General features: G+C 44.7%; 1 protein-coding gene and 1 pseudogene across 2 annotated transcripts in view; both read right to left on the reverse strand.

The window, feature by feature from the left end:
* The window catches only part of LOC112630422 (elongation factor 1-alpha 1-like), a 49743-nt gene extending 25692 nt beyond the window's left edge, over nucleotides 1-24051 (reverse strand). The window contains exons 1-2 of one of the 2 annotated variants that reach the window (XM_025394698.1): nucleotides 24015-24051; nucleotides 2946-2950 (exon numbers count right to left, since the gene is read on the reverse strand). The gene's annotated coding sequence lies outside the window, so the exon portion shown is untranslated. Of the gene's footprint in view, nucleotides 1-2945; nucleotides 2951-6441; nucleotides 6470-24014 lie in introns of those variants that run through there. The other variant, XM_025394681.1, reaches the window with a different exon arrangement.
* On the reverse strand, nucleotides 19060-20143 carry LOC112630427 (annotated as a pseudogene).
* Nucleotides 24052-25832: the final 1781 nt, after the last annotated feature.

A 25832-nucleotide genomic window follows, 5' to 3' on the forward strand; every position in this document is an offset into this window, starting at 1 on the left:
GGGATCCTGGATAAGATTGTGTCAGGTCAGTGAATGAATAGCAGGAAGTGTTGGCTTTTCTGAATAAACTTCATGATTAAGAAAACAAGGGGGGAGTTTCTGAGGAGGAGACAGAATTGTAGGATTGTTGGCTTAGGTTGGGAATAGAGAGGGGTCAATGCGTAGGCTAAGGAGAGAGAGCAGAGGCAAATATTAGAGTTGTGGAGGGAGCAGATCGATAATGGAATAGTGGGACCTACTCCCTCCCAGAGTGAGAGGAAGGAAATGTAATTAAGCACTCAGTGGGGAGTGAGCCTTGGAAAGGTGGAGTTTACACAACCCAGACATTGATGACAGGAAATGAAGATGTGAGAAGGGGTGAGGAGAGATCAGTTAGAAATGAAAAGTGAGGAAACCCGCCTCTGGTGGCTCCAGTTTCTCCATGTTTGAAGAGAAGGCAGAGGTCGATGATGAAGGAAGACAGAGTTCTTTCCCATCAGTATCTCCTTCTCTGGAAGGAGACGGGAACTAATGCTGAAATCCTCAAAGCCTTACAATGGCTTCTGCCTTCATTCCGCAGTGCAGCCAGAAGCACGAGGCAGGTGGACTGGGCTCTGCTGCTTCACAGCCTGGGCGACATGTTTTGAGCTTCAGCTGTCTCATGAGTCAAGCCAACGGGCTGCCCAAGGTGCTCTCTGTGGACCTTTTAATTCTACAGTTGCTGTTAGTAAATTATGGCTCAGGGTAAAAAGCAGGATTAGGAATGGGTGAATGATCGCTTGAGCCCAGGAATTTGAGACCAACCTGGGCAATATAGCAAGACCCCATCTCTACTAAAAATTAAAAATATTAACCAGGCATGGTAGCACACACCTGTAGTTCCAGCTATTCGGAAACTGATGGAGGGAGGATTGCTTGAGCCCAGGAGGTCAAGTCTGCAGTGAGCTAGGATTGCACCACTGCGTTCAGCCTGGGTGACAGAGCGACACCATGTCTAAAAAAAAAAAGGCAGGAGCCAGGTGCAATGGCTCATGCTTGTAATCCCAGCACTTTGGGAGGCCAACGCGGGAGGATTGCTTGAGCTCAGGAGTTCAAGACCAGCCTGGGCAACATGGCAAAACCCCATCTTTACAAAAAAAACACAAAAAATTGGTTGGGCATGGTGGCATACAACTATGGTCCTAGCTACTCAGGAGGCTGAGGTGGGAGGATTGCTTGAACCCAGGAGGTTGAGGCTGCAATGAGCTGTGATTGTGCCATTGCACTCCAGCCTGGGTAACAGCGAAATCCTGTCTCAAAAAAAAAAAAAAAAGGTGAATGAGGAATAAACACTATGGACATTTTATAAATATTACTTTGGTAGTGGATCAAAAATGTAAATGGACCAAGATAATGGAACAGAATGCAGAGAAAAAAATGTAAATTCTGGGTTTAGGTGAGCTGAGATTCCACATCACGAAAGCTTGATCTTCAGGAAGCCAGTGGGCCGTGTTATTGATGGTTTTGCTTTTACGTATTTTAGCACTTGAATTATTTCTTGTACCACTGCTTCATGTGAAGTTCATAGTATTATGTGAAGTTCATAGTGTTACCACATTTATAAACTAATTGTAAAATGTAACGAAATCTTTAGAGGGGGAGGAAAGCGTTTGTAAAGATTACCACAGTCCTTTACTTCATCTATTACTATTTCTGACCTAGTGGTAAAAATACAAACTTTAAGGTCATGAAATTAGCCCATTTATAAATTCAAGTCAAGAGAAAATCAGTCTTGCCAAAGAGCTCATTTCTTCAGTTGGGACAACAGAGTCATCAGAAGTGAATGGACTATATAGCAAGTCCTATAAATAACTGAAATAACAGTCAAAGGGTTTTGAATAAGCAGTAATTGATTGTTCAGCTGCTGGTCAGTTCTTAGACTTTGAAATGCCAGTTTGAAGTTTGTCCCAACGAAATGGGCTTGGAAACTTGGTGTGAGAGAAGAGGGGCTACAAATCCTACCAGAAATTATTTGGTTGCCGCTCAGGAAAAGATACACCTCCTCTGGGGCTTACGTCATTCTTCAAAATGCTCTGCAAAAACAAAAGTTCAATCTCAGTGAACTTGACCTCTACCCCACTTACACAATGTCCTGTCCGCTACTCCCACTCCTAGTAGAAGTAAGGAAAAATCATGGACATACTTGGTAAGGAAAGAAACACAGTTTTTAATAAAAGCTCCAAAAGTGATTGATGCACAGCCAAGACGCAGTTCACTGGTCCTCAGGTGTGGGAGAAATGATGCCCATGACTGTAGTCAACTCTGATCTCTCCTCAACTCCAGACCCATGTGTCCAGCTACCTGTTAGACATGGCCATTCAAACGTCCATGGGCATTTCAAACTCTGTGCGTCTAGAACTCCCTACCTCTTGCTTCCTCTTTTCTTCCAGGTGCCCATCTTTTTATGGTGTCTGTGAATGGCGCAAGGGTGCCTTCAATTGCTCAAACCAGAAACTTGCCAATTACTCTTTTCCTTTCCTTCTACATCAGGTCAGTCACCATGACCTGTTAATTCCACCTTCAAAACACCACTGAGTGTCACCGACCTTTCCTACCTTGCACTACCTAATCCAGGCCCCAAAGCCCTTGATTGCCTCCTTCCCAGGGCTTCCTAGCTGAGATCTGTGGCTCTGTACTTTTTTCTCAGCAGCCATAGTCATTGTCCTAAATTACAAATCTGATCATGGTGTCACTTGAAATCCTTACATGGTTCCCCGTTGTCTTGGGGACCAAGTTCAAGTTCCCATAGTGGCTGCCAGACCTGCTGATCTCCAGCTTCATTGGACCGTGGCTGACCTCGACTCCCACCCCACTGAAGTCAGCCTAACTTCATGTTCCTGTAACCCTGTTTCCCCTAAGTGCTGTTTTCCCTGCCAGGGATAGCCCTCCCCCCTGCTTCATTTTTCAGGGCTCAGCTTGGCAGTCACTTCCTCTGAGAAAACTTCCTTGACATCTGCCACACATCCCTCCCCTACCTGGGCTTGATGCCTGTCCTCTGATCTCCGGAACACCCAGCATTTCTCCCGTTGTGGCACCAGTCACCCTGAATGAGAATTGTCTTTGGCTCTTTTTTTTTTTTTTTTTTTTTTTTTTTGAGACGGAGTCTCGCTCTGTCGCCCAGGCTGGAGTGCAGTGGCGCGATCTCGGCTCACTGCAAGCTCCGCTTCTCGGGTTCACGCCATTCTCCTGCCTCAGCCTCCTGAGTAGCTGGGACTACAGGCACCCGCCACGGTGCCCGGCTAATTTTTTGTATTTTTAGTAGAGACGGGGTTTCACCATGGTCTCGATCTCCTGACCTTGTGATCCGCCTGCCTCGGCCTCCCTAAGTGCTGGGATTACAGGCGTCGTGAGCCACCGCGCCCGGCCAATGTCTTTGGCTCTTTTGTAGTTCCTCTAGGTAAGTGCTGTGTCTTGCCCACTGTACTCCAGAATTGGCCCCAGACTTGTGACATAATGCATGCTAAAAATACCTATTGAAAATTAATGGCTGCACACAGTGGCTCACGACCGTAATCCCAGCACTTTGGGAGGCCGAGGCGGGAGGATTGCTTGAGGCCAGGAGTTTGAAACCAGCCTGGGCAACATGGTGAGACCCCATCTCTACAAAAGGTAAAAAAGCTAGTCTCAGTGGCGCATGCCTGTAGTCCCAGGTACAGGAGGCTGAGGCAGGAGGATCACAGCCTGCCTGGGAAGTCAAAGCTGCAGTGAGCTATGGATTTCGGAGCATTTTGGATTTCAGATTTTCAGAGTTGGGATGCTCAAATGGTAAGTATAATGCAAATATTAAAAAATTCAAAAAATTTTTGAAATCCAAAGCTCTTCGGGTCCCAAGGGATATACCCAGCCTGTACTACAGGGCTGGCTGGCATGACATCAAACATGGAATGGTGATTAATTTTAGCCATATAACATTGTCTACAGGCTGGGATTGCCTTCAATGACCTGAAATGAGATGGCTGGACATCGGAGGGGTTAGACTAAAATTCAGCCTTCAGAGAAAGGTGTGGAGAGCCTGAGGCTTTTTATCAGTGTTCCTGAGAAGTTATCTCCGCTGCCTGTTGAGAAAAACTACATCTGTTGAAAACTTTGTACTGAGCATCAAAAGTGGCTATTAGTTACTAGCAGCCCTAAGGGATAGTTCCTGATGAAGCAACCTGGGCCCAGTGATGTTAAAAAATTCACCCCTATCACAGCATTAATACATTCGAGTCAGGATGCCAATTCAAAGAGAAAGCACTTTTCAGGAACCAGCCTTTCTTTTTAAATCAAGCATTTCTTTTTAAATCTGAGGTTTCTTAATATTTCCAAAAGAGTGCCTTAGAATCAGTTTATATCATGAAAATCACAGCTTCTAACCAAATCATTAACTACTGCAATAATTAGTAGTCTTAAAAATACTGGGCCAGGTGCAGTGGCTCACGCCTGTAATCCCAGCACTTTGGGAGGCCAAAGTGGGTGGATCACTTGAGGTCAAGAGTTCAAAACCAGCCTGGCCAACCTTGCGAAACCCCTTATCTACTAAAAATAAAAAAATTAGCCGGGTGTGGTGGTGGCACGCACCTGTAATCCCAGCTACTCGGGAATCTGAGGTAGGGAGAATTGCCTGAATCCGGGAGGCAGACGTTGCAGTGCGCTGAGATCACGCACTGGACTCCAGCCTGGGCAACAGAGTAAGACTCCATCTCAAAAAAAAAAAAAAAAAAAAAAAAAAAATAGCAGTTCTAATGGCAGATTTGAGAAATAAAAGAACTGAATCAAACACTAGACAGTGTTGTCAGTGTGGCCTATTTTGTTCTATGTGTATTTGGCAATTCTAATAATCCTTGTGTGAAGATAGATTTTGAGCTTTAAAGTATCCATTTGGGCATCCCTAGGTTCAGCATTATGAATAAATCTGTAAAAGAAAAATCCATATGCATTTCAACCATTTCCAAAAGTTAATTTTCATATCATCTGTGCTTTTTTATAAGTGCCATAAATGTTCCTGCCAAAGAATCCATATTTTGGGGGCTGTAAGCCAGGGTGAGAATATATTGCGTGGAAAAAACTGTCAGTATCACTGGTTTCTTAAACATTGCTGTGTTCGACATGTGAGTTAATAAACAAATCACTGTTTCGAGTGAGAAGGAGAAGAGGGAGGAAGGAAATATGGAAATGTTCAGGGAGCCCTTACCATGAGGCAGACCTTGAATTTTGAGCTCTTACATTCTTTAATCTCACCACGCCCATTTGCAGTAGGAGCTGTTTCAGTTTTACAGATGAGAAAATTAGTGTTCAGTAAAGGAACCAGGTCTCTGTTCTGCATTCTTACAGGGCAGGTTTTGTTTTGTTTTGTTTTTGTTTTGAGACAGAGTCTTGCTCTGTGGCCCAGGCTGGAGTGCAGTGGCACGGTCTCGGCTCACCATCGGCTCCGCCTCCCGGGTTCATGCCATTCTCCTGCCTCAGCCTCCTGAGTAGCTGGGATTACAGACGCCCGCCACCACGCCCAGCTAATTTTTTGTATTTTTAGTAGAGACAGGGTTTCACCATGTTAGCCAAGATGGTGTCGATCTCCTGACCTTGTGATCCACCCACCTCAGCCTCCCAAAGTGCTGGGATTACAGGCATGAGCCACCTCGCCTGGCCAGAGCAACTTTTGAATTCCTTTGGGTTTGTGTCTGTAGCGAGGTAGCCCTCCCCTCAAAGTGAACCAGACTTCACATAACGCACTGTCCCTGGTTGCCAGGCCACCTTTATGTTCTTTGGTGGATGTGGTTTTCTTTTTTATTAGGAAAACAAATCATATATTAATGCAGTGAACACAATCTTAAAGGCATTTCCAACATCAACTAATAGTGTTTTCTTTGGTTTCACATTTGTGATTTTTGTCATTTAAATGGAAGATGGGTGTGAGTTTCAAAAATTTGTGTAAGAATAATGAATCTTCTTCAGTCCACAAAAGCACCTAAGACCCCGTCGTTCAGTGCATTCTTTTAATCAGCAGATATTCATTGTGTACCCACTACATGCCAGGACTCCACTGTGGTTTATAGCCTGCTATTCTGTTATAGCGTGACCCTGATGCACATAAAGGCCTATTAAAAACTGTATTACAAGCCGATGGAATCATCGAGGGCTGGAGAGCCACTCTACTGAAGGATACAGACCCCCAGACACCAGTTGCTACATTTTCCACTTTCTACTCCCAGGACCTCACTGTGCGGCCACTGCTGCTGCCAGCACCAAAGCGCTTCTCCCCAGGAGCTCACCCTTGAAGCACCCCCCTCCTCCTTCCGCCCGAAGGAAGGGAGTTTCCCAACCCTTTCCTCCTGTGTCACTGGTTCTTGAGCCCACATCTCTCTGGATGTGCCTGATTGGGGGCTTGCTGGTGTCCTGCCTGCAAGAGAGGCTGAAAAATGAGTGGAGCTGGGGGTGCTCCTTTGCCCTCCTGCCCTCCACCCCCACCAGGACTCATAAAGTGGTCGATTCTTCCAGCCTAGAAAGAAGTTCATATGCTCGGTTGCCAAAAGGAAAGATAAATGTCATCTGTGACTGAACCAAACATGGACATGGAACTTTCTGGCTAGCAGGGAAAGTAAACAGATAAATAATTGCATACATTATTAGGGTTAGTGTTAAGGAGAGACAGAATAATGAGAACCTATGAAATGGGGACTTAGCTGAAGTAGCCTTTAAACCAAGCCCTGAAATCTGAGAAGCTGAGAGCTGCCAGGAGAAAGGGTGGAGAAGAACTTCCCAAGAATAGGGAACAGCAAATGCTCTGAAAGTCAAAAAGAACAGGAGCATCGCTGAAAGACAGTCAGTGATGACACCAAGAGCTGGGAGAACTTGGAGAGACAACATACGGATTAGGAAGGGCCTTGGAGGCCACACTGACAATTATAGACTTTATTCGAAGGGTTTTGGGAAGTCATTGGAGAGTTTTAAATAGGGGAACAACAGGCTTAGGTTTTTAGGTTTGCATTATTAAAAGACCACTCTTTCTTTCTTTTTTTTTTTTTTTCTTTGAGATATGGTCTTGCTCTGTCATGCAGGCTGGAGTACAGTGGCGTGATCTCGGCTCACTGCAACCTCTGCCTCTGGGGTTCAAGTGATTCTCCTGCCTCAGCCTCCTGAGTAGCTGGGATTACAGGCACCCGCCACCACGTGGGCTAATTTTTGGTAGAGACAGGGTTTCGCCATGTTGCCAGGCTGATCTCAAACTCCTGACCTCAGGTGATCTGCCTGCCTCGCTTGGCCTCCGAAAGTGCTGGGATTACAGGCGTGAGCCACCGCACCTGGCCACTCTTTTAAACTTAGAGAATGAACTTGAGACAGACAAGCATAGGTATGAGATGGCAAGTTAGGAGGAAGAAATTATAGTGGCTTAAAACTAAATCTGTGGTGGAGATGGGGGGAAAAAGATGGATTTGAGAAATATCCAGGAAGTACAATCAGTAAGATGGGATGAATGACGGGATATGTCACCCTAAAGTGTCAAAGGACACACCTAGCTTGCTTTGGAATTACAGCTGCATTTCTTAAGGGACAGCATCTTGTGGTCCAGAAGGAGTGTGGGAGTGGAGTGTCAGGTAGTCATGCAGAAGCATTGACTTCGCCGTTGGATACAAGAGTCGGGAACTCAGAAGAGAGACCTGGCTGAGACAGAGACTTTGGACTTAATCAGCAACCAATGGTAGGTGAAGCCACAGAATGGATAACATGACCTGGGGCTGGAGGAGGGGGTGGAGAGAAAAAGGAAGGTCTAGGAAGAGCCCAGAGAACTCCAACATTGAAAGATTTGCAGAGGAGAAGCTAAAAGGAGGTTGAAAAGGCCAGACAGCAAGAGGAAAACCAGGCCCTGAGAAGAGCGTATTTCAAGAGCTGTAAAGCCACGTGTTTCAAGATCAATGGAAAGGAGGGACTGTCTGGCATGTATTGGTTTCATCAACATGGAAATCATTCATTTTAACAGCCACCGTTTTGGAAGCTTGCTGGAGATGGGAGTTAGACTAGGGTGCTCTGAGAGTGTGAAGAGGTAAAACAATAGGAAAACAGCAGCCATTTCTGCAAAATGTGGCCCTGAAGGGGAAGGAAGAGAGACGATGATAAGCAGAGGGAATAGGGGCTTGAGGAAGGATTTTTTTAAGGGGGACAGATTTGAGCTTATTTAAATACTAGAGGGAAGGCTCTGTATTGGGGTTCTCAAGAAACAGAGCCAATAGGACGTGTGTAAATAGAGAAATGTATTGCAAAGGCTTGGCTTACTGGTTATGGAGGCTGGAGACCCAGGGAAGACGCGACGGTGCAGTTCCAACCCGAAGCGCAACTGCTGCAGATTCCCTCTTGCTCCAGGGACCTTGGGCTTTTATTCCAGTGAGGCCTTCAACAAAATGGATGAGGCCCACTCCACCCATACTATGGAGGGCAAGGGGCTTTACCCAAATTCCACCAATTTAAATGTTAATCACAATCGCATCCAAAAACACCCTCGCGAAAGTGACCAAATATTGCCACCATGGCCCAGCGAAGTTGACCCATAAATTCATCATCACCGAGAGATGTGGAGGATACAGAAGAGGGAGGGAGGGGGCAGGGTTTGGTTTTGTTTTTGACACAGAGAAGCACCAATCCTCCAGAAGCTCCCTCTGTACCCAGATGGCTCCATAAGGAACAACGAACATGTCCCGTTTCAATACCATTCAGACCAACAAAGATGGCTTGTCACATGATTTTTAAAGCCATATTCGCGACCATATTTAACACTTGCAATTACGACCAGGCCTGGTATGTGAGTTTGAGAACACATCGCCAAGGGGGCTAAACTGTTCTTTATAGTCAAGGGAGAGGAATTTGAGGTTGAGTGTCAGATCAGCTTCCTGGGGAACTAGGAAGGAGACAGGGAGAGGAAGCAGGCAACAGACACTCTCTTTCTGAAAAGGGTCTGGAATGTAAATCTCTCCTCCTCTTTCTTCCAAACAAAAAATCCTGTCGCAGAGACAGGGTGGATTATGTGGGGGGGCCCTCAAAGAAACTTGAGTTTCACACCTGGGTCAGAATTGTAACTTGGAGATAGCATATGAGAAAACTATTATTTTTCTCCACTTTTTATTTATTTATTTTGTGTGTAGAGGGGATGGAGGGTAGAGACAGGACCTTGCCATGTTTGCCAGGCTGATCTCAAACTTCTGAGCATAGGCAATCCTCCTGCCTTGGCCTCCCAAAGTGCCAGGATTACAGGCGTGAGCCACAGTGCCAGGCCCTCATTTTTTAAAATTTAATTTACATAAGGAAAAACGTACTGTTTTTAGTGGACCGTTCTGCAGATTTTGACAGGTAGGTACAATTGCATAATCCCTACCACAATCAAGATACAGAACAGTTCCGTGCCCCGAAAATTCTCACATCTTCATTTTATTTTTATTTCTTAATTGACAAATAATAATGATACATATTCATGGAGTACATGGTGATATTTTGGAACCTTTAATGTATGGTGATCCTATCAGGGTAATTAGCATATCCACCATCTCAAACATCTGTCATTTCTTTGTGTTGGGAACATTTGATATCCTCCTTCTAGCTACTTGAAACTACATATTATTGTTAAATATAGTCATCCACAGTGCTATAGAATAGTAGAACTTATTCTTTCATCTAGCTGTAATTCTGCATCCTATCTCCCCTTCTTCTACCCTTCCCATCCTCTAATTATCCTCTGTTCTACTTTCCTCACATCCTCATTTTAAAAAACAAAATACTGCCGGGCGCGGTGGCTCAAGCCTGTAATCCCAGCACTTTGGGAGGCCGAGACGGGCGGATCACGAGGTCAGGAGATCGAGACCATCCTGGCTAACATGGTGAAACCCCGTCTCTATTAAGAAATACAAAAAACTAGCCGGGCGAGGTGGCGGGCGTCTGTAGTCCCAGCTACTCGGGAGGCTGAGGCCGGAGAATGGCATGAACCCGGGAGGCGGAGCTTGCAGTGAGCTGAGATCCGGCCACTGCACTCCAGCCCGGGCGACAGAGCGAGACTCCGTCTCAAAAAAAAAAAAAACAAAAAAACAAAAAACAAAATACTGATTGGAGAACTGAAAACAACCTTGATGGTGGTTTTGGATGCTCACAGCAGTCATCTGACGAACTTGTTTAAAAAGGGGGTGGGGCAGACAAAGAAACTTAACATATATTTACTAATTATACCTGCAGTGTGACATCATAATTGCACATATTGCATAAATGCTGGATGTATGCAGTTGTAAATATGCCTTCAAAATTCATTTTACTGGCTGGGCATGGTGACTCATGTCTGTAATCCCAACACTTTAGGAGGCCAAGGCAGGAGGACTGCTTAAGGCCAGGAGTTAAAGACCAGCCTGAGCAACATAGAAAGACTCTGTCTCTACAAGAAAAAAAAAAGTCAGGTATGGTGGGGTGCATCTGTAGTCCCAGCTACTCTGGAGGCTAAGATGGGAAGATCACTTGAGCCCAGGAGTTGGAAGCTGCAGTGAGCTGTGATCGCACCACTGCACTCCAGCCTGAGTGGAAGAGCAAGACCCTGTCTCTTTAAAAAAAAAAAAAAAAAACACACACACACACTTTACAGGCAATATTTATTGGTTGAAGCAGTGGTATAAGAAGCTCTCTCCAGCCCATTCTAAGCAAAAGCAAAAAAATTTTTTAAAAATTTGTTTTAATTTGAGGAAAGTCATAGTCACACTTGGAACAGGATAAACATCTTCATAGAACAGAAGCAACAGGAACATAGAACCATGGGGTGAGGTCAACGCAGTGGCAAGCACAGCCTTCTGTGCTCCTATCAGAAAGCCAGTGGTGCAGCTGGAAAATCAGGGCTCTCGGTGCCCACATGAGGTGGGTGCGGAGTCAGAGAGTGTTGATTCAACCCTGCCACCTGCCTGGAGCCTCCAGGCCTGGGCGAACACGTGGACCATGAACGGAGTGTCTGGCTTCTTCCATGTGACATTGTGTTTGTGAGGTTCACCCACACTGCAACACGCCGTCAGTTCCAACATGCTATCAGTTCTTCATTCCTTTTTATGTCAGTAGAACGCTCCAGCGTATGGATATACACTCCCCAGACTTTTTACAATGAAATATTTTAGACACATAAAAAGATCCACAAAATAATACGATGAACAGTATGCGAGGAGTCCACAGCTTAGGGAGTAAAGCCTATTTGTCAATTACTCTCTGCCTGTGGGAAACACAGGCTTGCTGTCATGTTAATAGAATTTCAGGAGGCAGCAGAAGTAGATGGGTGGGTTTGAGCTGCCCTCTTCACTCAGAAGTCCTTGTTTGACCTTGTCGTACTGTAGGGATGTAGATCTTTGACAAAAATAACACTAAGTAAAAATAAAATAAGCTCAAATTTAGAAGCAATCAGGACGGTTCCAATTGAAGTGAGCATGAGTTATTACTTGGTACGCATCAGAATGGCAACATTTATTTATTTATTTATTTAGAGATGGTTTTGCTGTGTCACTCAGGCTGGAGTGCAGTGACATGATCTTGGCTCACTGCAACCTCTGCTTCCTGGGGCTCAAGCAATCCTTCCTTCTCAGCCTCCTGAGTGTTTGGGACTACAAGCACATGCCACCATGCCCAGCTACTTTTGGTACACATACATTTTTTGGTAGAGATGAAGTTTCACCATGTTTCCCAGGCTGGTCTCAAATTCCTGGGCTCAAGTGATCCATCTACTTTGGCCTCCCAAAGCGCTGGGATTTACAAGCATGAATCACTGCGTCCGGCCAAAAATGTTTTAAAAACCCTGTCACTACAGGTGGAGGTGACAAGAAAGGCGGACTCCTATAAGTGCTGGTGGAAATGGGGAGCAGAAGCGTCTTTTTGGAGACAGTTGGCAGCATTTATGAACAGTCGACATATACTCTGGTCTTCGAATCTGACTCTTAGGAATCTATCCCATGGGAAAAAAACATACCACACTACCAAGTTTGTAATCATGAGTGAAAGAATGTTTGCCTGTAAAGGCCTCACATGGAAATGAGCGAAGCCTATCAGTAGGGCACAGCCGGATGAGGTCTGGTTCCTCCACATCAATGAATAGTGAACAGCCATTTAAGAGAATATGTGAGTCCCATTAGATATCTTGCAGTGAATTTCATTTTAAAAAAGCATGATGCAAGGAAGTCTGTAAAATATTTTTCCATTTATATTAAATAGGGTCTACCCTCATTTATACTTTAATATATGTATGTGCACATAGTTGTGTATGGCATTGTATGACTGTGGAGAGAAATGACTAATGGGAAGTGTGGGGATGGGGCCCTCATATGGTGGTGGTGGTGGGGAGGGTAGTTGAGGTGCCCAAAATAGCACGTACGATATGGTCCCGTTTACGTCAACTTACGTACATGGGTGTGTCTATTTAAAAAGAAAAGGATTTTGTCAGGGTCGGGTGTGCTGGCTCAAGCCTATAGTCCCAGCGCTATGGGAGGTGGAGGCAGGTGGATCACTTGAGCCAAGAGTTCGAGACCAGCCTGGGCAACATGACCAAACCCCATCTCTACAAAAAAATACAGATATTAGCTGGGCGTGGCAGTGTGCACCTGTAGTCCCAGCTACTCGGGACTGAGGCAGGAGGATCGCTGGAACCCCGGAGGTTGAGGCTACAGTGAGCAGTGATTGTGCCACTGCACTCCAGCCTGGGCGACAGAATGAGATCCTGTCTCAAAAAAAAAAAAAAAAATGTCATTAATGAGCTGTGACCTATGTTGAATACCTTTCCTGCATCTGTTGAGATGAGGTGATATTTTTTTCTTGTATATGTTAATGTCATGAATTACATTAAGAGATTTAATGCAAAATCATTCTTGCTTTCCTGGGATAGACAAAACCTGTCCGGGGCTTGTACAATTCGCACAGCTGGACTCAGTGGTACTGAGGGGGGTGCTGGTCTCTGACGTCTCACGACTCACCTGCCTTGCCTGCCCCAAGGCTGGGGGACCCAAGTCTCCCCGGGGCCGGCCACTCCTCCCTACCCACCAAAGGACCAGCATCTGCCACCTCATGGACAATCCGCTCTAATTGCAACGTTGGGTTTTCACCATTAAAATGCAGAGTTTCTCAGCAGCTTCTGAGACAATTCACTTGCTTATCAAATGAGGCTCTTATCCTGAAATACACTCTGCACACACACATATACACACGTGCGCGCGCAGACACAGAGCATCAAAGAGAACCAGATCTTTAGAAAAAGCAGAGTCCTGAACACTCATCTCCTCTCCCTCTTGAGACCCTGCCAAAATTACGGTAACGGAACTTAAAAAGAGAATAAACTGATCCTTATAAAGACAATGGGAGAGGAGGAGCAGCAGATTTTAGCACGTCATGCAAGAAGAATGCCAAGAGGTGTAGGATCTCACCGTCTCCTCACATTGCAGTGAGGACTGGAGCCCAGCAGCTGCTCGGCTCGCTTTCTCCTGAGGGGCTCTGCTTAAAACGAGGCTGCTTTGGGCCAGGCATGGTGGTTCACACCTGTAATCCTAGCGCTTTGGGAGGCCGAGGCACGTGGATTGCCTGAGTTGAGGAGTTTGAGACTAGCCTGGGCAACATGGAGAAACCTCGTCTCTACTAAAATAAAAAAAAAGTAGCGGGGCGTGGTGGCGTGCGCCTGTAATCCCAGCTACGCAGGAGGCTGAGGCAGGAGAATTACTGGAAGCCGGGAGGTGGAGGTTGCAGTGAGCCGAGATCGCGCCACTGCACTCCACCCTCGGCGACAGAGCGAGACTCCATCTCCAAACAAACAAACAAAAACAAAACAAAAAAAACCAAGGCTGCTTTGATGTCAACTCTTGCTGCGATCCTCAAGCCCCCTTCCCCCCGGAAGAAGTCTCCCTGTATCTTCCTGTGTCTGGCAGGAGGTTCGTTTGACTCTGGCTCAGCATGATGGCCAAAGGCGGGCAGGGGCAAAGGGAGGGGTGAGGGCAGGGTGAGGCCCTTCACAGAGAGACAGACAGACAGACAGACAGGACAAATTATCATTTCAAAGCTTAATGTCTCAGGCAAACTGGCAAAGCTACTGCACAAAGTCAGCTTTCTTAATTAGGATCTAACTCATCAGGATTTAAATTTATTTTACGCTAATATGTGGTTTTATTGAAATTAATTATATTTGCAAACAAATTTACAAATCTTTTCTCATGAAAGTCAAATTCTGAGTGTCTCAAATTAATGCATTGATTAGTCTCTCTGTGACTGTAGAAGTGTTTTATTTTGTTTGTGTTTTTAAAATGGTGGTAAAACAAGCAGAACATGCAATTTGCCATCTTAACCATTTTTCGTGTACAGATCAGTAGTGTTAACTATAAGCACACTGTTGTAAAATAGGTCTCTAGCATGTTTTCATCTTGCAAAACTGCACTAATTAAATGACAAATCCCTGTTCCCCTTCCCCAGCCTCTATTCTATGACCACTCTTGTACTTTGTTTGACTATTTTAACATCTCATATAAGTGGAGTCATGCAGTGTTTTTGTCTTTTTGTGACTGGCTTCTTTTACTTTGCATCATGTCTTCAAAGTTTATCCATGTTCTAGCATAGGAGAAGATTTCTGTCTTTTTTTGAAGACTGAATAACATCCCATTGTATGGATAGACCACATTTTATTCATTGGAACACCGGTGGGCATTTAGGTAGCTTCCACCTCTTGGCTATTGTGAATAATGCTGCTATGAACATGGTGTACAAATATCTCTGAGATCCTGCTTTAAATTTTTTTGGATATATACTGAGAAGTAGGATGACTACAGAACCATTACAATAATTCTGTTTGATTTTTTAGGAACCTCCAAACTGTTTTCCATAGCAGCTGCGCTATTTTACGTTCCCAGCAATAGGGCACAAAGGTTCAATTTCTCCAACAAAGGTTCAATTTACTAACAATTGTCATTTTGTTTTTGTTTATAGGGCCCATCCTAATGGGTGTGAGATGATCAAGATTTAAATTTGTAATTTTGACCTTGAGATTATTTATACCTAGTAAGATAAACATCATAGTTAAAAGACACGTGTGTGTGTGCCTAAGAAGGAGGAGGAGGGAGAGAGGAGAAACGAGGGAGACTGTGCAGGTATAAAGTGCATATTTTTGCTAATTAGTCCTGAGAATATAACTGGAATTCTTTGGGAATGAAGGATTCAGTGCGACATAGTGGCAGACACCCAGGGAGTGGAGACAGACATTTTTTACTTTGCCATTGACTTGGGTTACTCTGGGGAATCATGTAAATTATCTGAGTCTCAGTCTCTTCCTAGTGAGGATTAAAAGAAATGTACACATAAAAGAAGGGGGCCTGGTGTGTATCAAACACTTGATTTTAAAATGCCAGCTAGAATAAATAAAGCAAGACAGCAAGCGGGGCGGGGCTAGATCATTGCCAAGTTCAGCAGGTAGCTGAGTTCTCCGCTTTGCAGATATTGCTGAATGGTTTTCTTTATTCTAAAATACAGATAAAGTTCACTTTACACAGTAGATGAGTTGAGATACTGTGCTTGCGGGGAATGCTTTGTAATAAAGCAAATAAAATGTTTTCTGGGAACTCTACATCAAGGAACCCCATGGTGAAGTTAAATGCGATTTTTTAATGTAAATAATGTATCTGATTGCTAACTGCACGTTTCGATAGTTAGCTACTTTCTTTCTCTCTCTCTGTCTTTCTCTTCCACCCTTTCTCCATCTTTTTCTTTCCCATCCCCTTTCAAAAAGGACTTCATATTGCCATATCAAAGATAAGATTAAAAGATACAGCAACCCCATTACTGGGTCTATACCCAAAGGAAAATAAATCATTCTACCAAAAAGACACATGCACTTGTATGTTCATCACTGAGATATTCACAATAGCAAACACATGGAATCAACCCAGGTACCCATCAATGGTAGACTGGATAAAGGAAATGTGGCACATATACACCATGGAATACTATGCAGCCGTAAAAAGAATGAGATCATGTCCTTTGCAGCAACATGGATGGCACTGAAGGTCATAATCCTAGGCAAATCAGTGTAGGAACAGAAAACTACATGCTGCGTGGTCGCGCTTATAAGTGAGAGCTAAACATTGAGCACACATGGACATAAATATGGAAACAACAGACACTGTGGACTACTAAAGGAAGTAGTTGGGTTAAAAAACTACCTATCAGGTACTATGCTCACTCCCTGGGTGATGAGATTCATACTTCAAACCTCAGCATTATATAATATTCCCATGTAACAAATCTGCACATGTACTCCTGTATCTAAAATAAAGGTTGAATTTTTAAAAAGAGATGAAAAGATAAATTGGAAGGAAAGGCAAAAAAGTATAGAAGAAAAATGTAAAGTTTGAGCAAATATTAATTCCCCAAACACAAATGTTATGATAGAGCTTTTGTTAAAGGAAGGGTTAAAAAAAACTTTGACCTGAGCATCCTGGTGTCCAGTGCAAAGAGGCAAACATGATTCAATCCATCAAAGCCCAAAAAACAGAAAGAAAACACACACACACACACACACAGAGCCCAAAAAACTAAAAGCAAGCTGACTGCATAGTTTTGATCAGTGATGCCTGAAAAATTTTTTTTTCCTTAAAAGTGTTAAAAAAAAAAAAAAAGGGCACATCCTCAATAATATCCCTAAAGTAAATATAACACTGAATTTAAAAAAAAATCAGTGAAGGCAGCAAACCATAGCCTAGCTAGTGCAGAAAATAGAATATTTTGCCTAAGTTATTGTTGATCTCATCTTGTCCTTGTGAGTTCAAGATCTTGTGTGATTCTCGGAATTGACTCATAAAAAAACAAAGACAAAGGGGGCCTTATTGAACATTAGGAGCCCCATGCTTAACCTCAGAAATCCTACGGAAAATATTTGATTATTTAAATTTGATTACCACCTATAATCCCAGCACTTTGGGAGGCAGAGGCAGGAGGATGGCCTCAGGTCAGGAGTTCAAGACCAGCCTGGACAACATAGCTAGACTCCATCTCTATTTTAAAAGAATAAGTAAGTAGCCGGGCGCGGTGGCTCAAGCCTGTAATCCCAGCACTTTGGGAGGCCGAGACGGGCGGATCACAAGGTCAGGAGATCGAGACCATCCTGGCTAACATGGTGAAACCCCGTCTCTACTAAAAAATACAAAAAACTAGCCAGGCGAGGTGGCGGGCGCCTGTGGTCCCAGCTACTCCGGAGGCTGAGGCAGGAGAATGGCGTAAACCTGGGAGGCGGAGCTTGCAGTGAGCTGAGATCCGGCCACTGCACTCCAGCCTGGGCGACAGAGCCAGACTCAGTCTCAAAAAATAAATAAATAAATAAATAAGTAAGGAAAAAATAAAAATAAATTTGATTACCAAAAACATTAAACTTATGTATAAGAAATACCATAAACAAAGTCAAAAGATAAATGATAAATTGCGAAAAGGTTTGCCAACACCTATGGTAAAGAGAAAAATTGTGTCTTCTGAGAAGGCACCCTCCCCCGACTCTAATCTGCAGGTAAGTGTTGACAGTGTGGAGAAGACCCTCTACGGAAGATATAATGCTATAATTTTTGGATCTTATAAAATGTCTGTGAAAGCCCTTCTCCCAGAATCAGCCTTATCTAGAGACAGGGCTCAACTTCCAAGCTGTTGGGACACCCTGGAGCCTGTAACATGTCCATGTTCAGGCAGGCCTATGGCCTCTACCTTGGTTCCTGATGCTTTAGTACCAAACTGATGCAGTAGTAGTTGGTCACGGCTATGAGGCTGGGGCTGGGTGGACCGGTCCTGGGCACCCCACTTGTGCAATGTCTTCCTAACATAGGTTTTGGCTTCCCGTTTTGACTTCCCGTTTTGACTTATAGATAATACCCTTATTTGCTTATTGCCTGCTGGGACTTCCCGAGGATCTCTCACAGGACTTCAGTCTCATCATGTCTAGGATAAGACATGCCAGTCTTTTCCCCTGAAGCCCCTCCTCCTGTTCCCTATCTCCCCTGGTAAGAGTTGCCACCACTCACCTGCTCAAGCCCCAAACTGGGCGGGACCCACATTTCCTTCTCTTTTCCTTCCCTGCAGGTCTGTCGTGTCACTGGTCTGTTGATTCTGACTCCATTGTTTTTCCAGTGTCTCACGACTTTCTTTTCTTCCTGCTGCTCCTCCCTTGGTTTGGTCACTATATTCTTTCTGAAACGCAAATCTGATCAGACCACATTATGAATAGTGCTGTGATAAACATACAAGGGCAGCGTTTTTTATTTTTTTGGTTGTTTGTTTGTTTGTTTTTTGAGACATACTCTCGCTCTGTCACCTAGGCTGGAGTACAGTGGCATGATCTTGGCTCACTGCAACCTCCGATTCCTGGGTTCAAGTGATTCTCCTGCCTCAGCCTCCCGAGTAGCTGGGACTACAGGCACTCGCCACCACGCCCGGCTAACTTTTGTATTTTTAGTAGAGACGGGGTTTCACCATATTAGCCAGGCTGGTCTCGAACTCCGGACCTCAAATAATCTGCCCGCTTCGGCCTCCCAAAGTGCTGCGATTACAGGCGTGAGCCACCACACTCGGCCACTTTTAATTTATATTAAACCAGAATGTATTACCATTAATGCATTAATATCTTTCACTACTAAATGCTGAAAATAAATTGAAATTATTTCTGTAGAAGATTTGTCCTGGCAATGTTAACTTCACAGCAGACTGACACCACGTGGCTCACATTTCAGACACAATGGAAAAGCAGATCCATGCTGGTGTTAGTGTGCAATCTTGTCCTACGCTAAACAGTCAGGGTCACCTTGGAGTACGTTTAATAAAAAAGCAAAGAGCATACAGAGATTTACAAGAATTTTAAAGACAAAAAAAATGGTCCTCTTATGTTGTCCCAACAATAAACTCAAAAGTCTATGACAAATAGAGGTTCTGATGAGTTGTTTGTAAATTCTTTAGATTTGGTATAATACTGAAAGTGGAGTTCATTTGAAGTCTTCAAAAAAAAGTGCCTGTTAATCCTCAAATGATGCTTGTTACAGTTTAACATTTCTATTAAGTGCATACATTGAATTACTCGTTACCCAAGCACAGCAGCTGCTCCTTACCACTTATTGTTAAGGGCTTTAACTGGCCATCTTCAACTTCTACCTTTCTTGACCATTCTCAACAATTCTCTTTGTAGTCTCTTGAAGTCAAATTTAAGTGCAAATATATTACATAAATGAAGTAATGCTATGAAACATTATTAATAGCTAGACATAAATTTGTTTCCAAAATGAAACCTAGGGATTCTGGAGCTGGGAGAAAGAGCCAGAGGCTTGGTAAGCATGGGTCCTACCGTGGGACCTGTGTGAGAATCCCTGTTCCTTGGGAGGGGATTAGGGGAGCTGTGAGGGATAAAGGGGAGGTGAAAAAGAAAGGAGAGTGTATTCGTTCATTTTCACACTGCTATAAAGAAATGCTTGAGACTGTGTAATTTCTAAAGGAAAGAGGTTTAATTGACTCACAGTCACGCATGGTTGGGAAGGCCTTAGGAAACATAGTGATTTTTCTGTCGTTAACCATTTTCATAGAAATTGATATCGATTTGAAGTTGCTCATCCCACTACCACCAAATGATGTAGAAGAGAATGAAGTGAGGTCCCCCTGGCCTAGTGACCCAAATGAAGTAAATCCTGTATCAAAAGAAGAAAATCCATTTCCAAAAGATGGAAATCCACTGAATGTGGAGAAAAACGACCCCGTCCCTCAGCTTCTGCTTCTTCAGGGACCCCTTCGATTCCCAAAAAAGTCCTCAAAAGGGTCTTCAAAGAAGTCAAATGAAAATGGATCTCTTTCACCAAAAAATTCCCTGAAGACACCATCTGGGTTACGGAATGTGAAGCCAAAATCAAATGGACCATCAAAATGACTTCCACCTCCCCCTCCACCAATTCATCCTTCTTTGCCATATTTGTCATTGAGGTCCCGTTTCTTAGCATCTGACAGCACCTCATAACGCCTGTGCTACTTGTTTGGATTTTCTCTCTGCTTCTTCTTTATTCTAAGGATTTTGATCAGGGTGCCACTTCAGAGCCAGTTTCTCATATGCCTTTTTAATATCCTCGGGTGAGGCATGTCTCTACACACCTAGAACTTCCTACTAATCCACCATGTTTTTTTTGTTTTTGTTTTTGTTTTTGTTTTTTTGAGGCGGAGTCTGGCTCTGTCGCCCAGGCTGGAGTGCAGTGGCCGGATCTCAGCTCACTGCAAGCTCCGCCTCCCGGGTTTACGCCATTCTCCTGCCTCAGCCTCCTGAGTAGCTGGGACTACAGGCGCCCGCCACCTCGCCCGGCTAGTTTTTTTTTTTGTATTTTTTAGTAGAGACGGGGTTTCACCGTGTTAGCCAGGATGGTCTCGATCTCCTGACCTCGTGATCCACCTGTCTCGGCCTCCCAAAGTGCTGGGATTACAGGTTGAGCCACCGCGCCCGGCCTAATCCACCATGTTTTAAGAGATTGTTGGAATAGGTCCGAGGACAGAGGCGGCTGGTGGCGGGATGCAGGGAAGGCCGCATAGCGGCCCGGATCTCCTCCCGGCTCCAGGCACTGTTATGCTGGCAGCGGCGGCTCCTTGTGCTTTCCTTTCCCTCATTTTTGAAATTTTAATTTTGAAAAAATGAGATGGGGTCTTGCTATATTGCCCAGGCTGATCTCAGACTGCTGGCCTCAAGCGATCTTCCCAGCTCGGCATCTCAATTATGCTGGGATTATAGGCATGGGCCACCAAGCCCAGCCAGAAATGCCACTGATTTTTGTATATTGGTTTTGCATCCTGCAACTGTATTCAATTCATTTATCAAATCTAAGATTTTTGGTGGAATCTTTAGATTTTTCTAGATGTAAGGTCATGTCATCTGCAAACCGGGACAATTTGACTTTCTCTTTTTCAATTTGGTTGCCTTTGATCTCTTTCTCTTGCCTGATTGCCCTGGCTAGGACTTCCAGTACTTTGTTGAATAGGGCTCTCCTACCTCTTTGAAGGCACTGTACTTTGTGGTTTGAGGCTTTTAATCAGACTGTTCTTTCTGCCTCATTTGTTCCTCTCTCTCTCTTCACTTGACTAAGAATTACCTTCAGGTCACTTCTTTAAGGGAGACCGCCCCTCCCATGGAACTCTGTACTTTGTGCTTCATGCCAAGTTGTTTTGCAGAAGGCGTGTACCACCTCTGCACTCCTACAAGCAACTATTGTCCACTTTTAAATCTCAGTCATTTTGTTAGGCAAGTGATAGTGTCTCATTGTTACCTTAATATGTATTTTCTTTGAGTCTAGTGAGATTGGACATATTTTTATGTGTTTTCTGTCCATGTGAGTTTTTCTTTTGCGGCTTTCCAACTTCCCTCTTCCATTTATGTTTCTGTTGGTGTGATCACAGCATTAGCATTCACCTAACAGCACGGCTGCCACATGCCCACCATTAACATATGTGAGGTGGTTATTGGGGGCTGGATCGCGCCTCCTCAAATTCACCATTGTTGAAGCTCTGGGATTAGACTTGGAGACAGGACTTTTAAAGAGGTGATTAAGTTAGAAGGAAGTGATTAGCCTGGTCCTTAATCCAATCTGACTGATGTCCTCACGAGAAGAGATTAGGACGCTCAGAAAGAGACACCACAGATGCACACGAACTGAGGCCATGTGAGGACACGGCCAGAAAGCTACTCCTCTGCAAGCCAAGGGAAGAGGCTGCAGAAGAAACCAAATCCACTGATACCTTGATCTTGGACTTCTTCTATTTTATTTATTTATTTATTTTGAGACAGAGTCTCACTCTGTGGCCCAGGCTGGAGTGAAGTGGCGCAATCTCAGCTCACTGCAACCTCCATCTCCAGGGTTCAAGCAATTCTCCTGCCGCAGCCTCCTGAGTAGCTGAGACTACAGGCATGTGCCACCATGCCCAGCTAATTTTTTTGTATTTTTAGTAAAGACGGAGTTTCACCATGTTGGCCAGGCTGGTCTCGAACCCCTGACCTCGAGGGATCCACCCCACTTTGGCCTCCCAAAGTGTTGGGATTACAGGTGTGACCCACTACACCCGGGTGTAATTTTTGTAATTTTAGTAAAGACGGGGTTTCGCCGTGTTGGCCAGGCTGATCTCGAACTCTTGGTTTCAAGTGATCTATTGCCTCAACCTCCCAAGGTGCTAGGATTACAGGTGTGAGCCACCACCCCCGGCCATAGACTTCTAGCCTCTTGAACTTTGAGAAGTTAAATTTCCATGGTTGAAGCCGTCCAGTCTGTGTGGTACTTTGTTATGGTATCCTTAGCAAACACAGTAGTGTTCCAGGCACTGGGGTTTCAGCATCAAAGAAGACAGAGACAGTCCCTGCTCTGATGGATTAGAGCAGGAGGCAAAAAATAAGATCTAATCTAAACCTCTGCATCTTATTATATTTATGTCGAATTAGAAATGCCTGTTTATAGTAAGACATAAATAAGATAGAAGGAAATAAATAATAGTAGTGATAGGGTAGGAATAAAATAAATAGGGTGGGGTCATGGAGTGTGATGGGAGCTTGCTAGGGAGGTCTGGAAGGCGGAAACGGTCTCTCCAAGGGGGCAAGACCTAAACTTGTGCTGAGGTGTGAAGACAGGAAGAAGCCAGCCATGCAGAGGTAGAGACGGGCAGGTATGCAGTGCAGAGGCCCTGAGGTAGCCATTGTGGTTCCAGGAGTTCAGAGCTTGTAGCTGCATCGCTGTGACCTCAGCCTCGGTCTTCACATAGCCTTTTCCTCTGTGTGTCTGGTCTCCCTCTGCTTCTCTCTTATAAGGACACTTGTGGTGGCATTTGGGGCCCTCCCAGATAATCCAGGACAAGCACCTCATCTCAAAATCCTTACCCTAATCACACCTGCAAAGGCCCTTTTTCCTTATTAGGTAGTATGAGGTTGGTGCAAAAGTCATTGAGGTTTTTGCCATTGAAAGTAATGACAAAAACCGCAATGACTTTTGCACCACATTAATATTTACATGTTGCAGGGATTAGGCCCTGATATCTTTGGGTGGCCATTAGTCAGTCTATGATCACGTGGCTGAGGATAGGAAGAAGGTGGGCTCTGATGGAAACATATGAATGTCAGGGAGAAGCAAAGATGGGGTAGAGAAGCAGCAGGATCACACCAGGGCGGACCATAATAATCTTAGAGATTTTGATCTCTAAGAGCAATGGGACACAATGACAGGTTTGGCAGGGGAGGGAGTGAACCAATTTCTGTTTTACAGCTGTGTGGAGGGAAGTGGAATATCCAGTCTCTAAAGGACATTTATTTTCTTTTTTTCGAGACAGTCTCGCTCTGTTGCCCAGGCTGGAGTTCAGTGGCGTGATCTCAGCTCCCGGCAACCTCCACTTCCCAGGTTCAAGGGATTCTTTTGCCTCAGCCTCCCAAGTAGCTGGGACTACAGGCATTTGCCACCATGCCCGGCTAATTTTTTTTTTTTTTTTTTTTTTTAGTAGAGATGAGGTTTCGCCACATTGGCTAGGCTGCTCTTGAACTCTTGGCCTCAAGTGATCCGCCCACTTCGGCCTCCCAAAGTGCTTGGGTGACAGGCGTGAACTGCTGCACCCGGCCATGAGCTACTGCGCCCGGCCCTTCTAAAGGATATTTCTTCATGTCAGTTTGTGGTCTCTGCAAGCCGCAGATGTGGAGGGCAGAGAAGATGGGGGACCCGGTGAGAGGCCAAGGCATGCCCTCTGCTGGTCAGCATGGCCACTCTTTGTAACCTTCCAGGTGTGGTCATCTCAGAAAGTGAGAGGCACAGGTGAGAAGCAGTGAGCCCGGTGGTCCGGAGCCAGGACCTTGGAGCCAGTCTGCTTGGGAGAAATCCTGGTTCTGACACTTAGTCACACAGACTTAGGCAAGTCGCCTAATCTCCTGCACCTGATTTCTCCTTCTTCTGTAAATAATATCAGCAGTTGCACTTCTGGCTACCCCCCAAAGAAGTGAAAGCAGGGGCTAGAAGGGATGCTTGCCCACCCACGTTCACAGCAGTACTATTCAGAATAGCCAGAAGGTGGAAGCAATTCAAGTGCCCATCGAAGGACGAATGGATAAACAATGGGGGCTGAATGTACAAGCGAATATTATCTAGCTTTAAAAAGAAACGAAATTTGGACACATGCTACTTACAACATGGGTGACACTTGAGCACATTATGCTAAGTGAAATAAACCAGACACAAAAAGACAAGTACTGTGTGATTTCACTTATATGAGGTACCTAGGGGAGTCAAGTTCATAGAGACAGAAAGTAGATGGCGTTGCCAGAGGCGGGGGAAGGGGAGGGAGGAATTATTGCTTAATGGGCATAGCGTTATGGTTTTGCAAGATGAAACCGTTCTGGAGGTGGATGGTGGTGATTATTGCACAACAATTCGTGTGCATTTAATTGGCACTGGACTGTATACTTACAAAGATGGCAAATGTAATGTAGATTTTACCACAATAAAAAAGGAGTGGGATGATAATAGTATCTGTTTATTTTGAGGATTAACTGAGCTGATACGTGTAGAGTATGCTTCTGGGCAAAAATTCCACCTTTTGCCCAGAAGCACCAGGTGCTCAGTGAACGTCAGTTATGATGGTTCTCTAAACACATTCACCTTAGTGAGATGCAGGCTTATTTTATTTCTATGTTTATTTTTTTTTGAGACAGGGTCTTACTCTGTCGCTCAGGCTGGAGTGCAGTCGTGTGATCACCGCTCACCATAGCCTCAACCTCCTGGGCTCAGGTGATCTCCCACCTCAACCTTCTGAGCAGCTGGGACTACAGGCATGTGCCACTATGCCGCACCAATTTTGTTGTGTTTTTTTGTAGAGGTGGGATTTCGCCATGTTTCCCAAGCTGGTCTTGGATTCCTGGTGTCAAGTGATCCTCCTGCCTTGGCCTCCCAGAGTGGTGGGATTATAGGGGTGAGCCACAATGCTGGGCTCATTTTATAAACAGTTTTCCTTAAGAGCCCACCATCTGGGCTTGTCCCCACATGATCCCTCATGTGACCCCCAGTAGCCACGATAGTTGCTCCTGAGGCGTCTCTCATTCTCTCCTGAAAATGGGCTGAATCAGTTAACTTTCACTTAAGAGTTTTTAACCTTAGTTATAAATTAATCCGTGTTGTCGACAAAACTTGAGCCAAGACTCAGCTGACAATAGTCAGAAGTGCCTCAAGTGCTTAGGTATTATTTGGTCTGAGGACGGTTGGGTAATCCAGGTCTCCCATCGGGGAGCAAACTCCAGCCAGCCCTTAGAGGCAGGAGGTGCTTGGACTGAACTTGGGGCTGGGTGCCAGTGCCAGGCACCCTAGGTCTGGGCAACACCCTTTTCCTGGCTTGCTGATCTGGTGATGACCCCAGTGCTGTTATTTATTTATTTATTTATTTTTCTTTTTTTTTTTTGAGATAAGGTCTTGCTCTTTTAGCCCAGGCTGGAGTGCAATGGTAAGACCTCAGCTCATTGCAACTTCCACCTGCCAGGTGTGAGCCACTGCACCCAGTCAGGCAGCTTTTTATTAGACTTTCACTAGGTCCTTGTAGGTGGAACCTTAGTGGTCACAGTTGGGCCAGGAGGGTTTGGCTAGTTTCGGCCTTTATAGCCATCTTTGAATTACACTATTAGTAGATCAGTCTGGTCTCTAAAAGGAAAAAGACCACATTCATTATTGGAGTTTGACCATTCCCTTTATAATGTAGCTTTTAAGTGAGGTACATCATAAAGGATCTACTGGCTGGGCATGGTGGCTCACACCTGTAATCCCAGCACTTTGGGAGGCCGAGAAGGGTAGATCACTTGCGGCCAGGATTTTGAG

Source organism: Theropithecus gelada, chromosome 8, assembly GCF_003255815.1.
Source record: "Theropithecus gelada isolate Dixy chromosome 8, Tgel_1.0, whole genome shotgun sequence".
Taxonomy (NCBI): domain Eukaryota; kingdom Metazoa; phylum Chordata; class Mammalia; order Primates; family Cercopithecidae; genus Theropithecus; species Theropithecus gelada.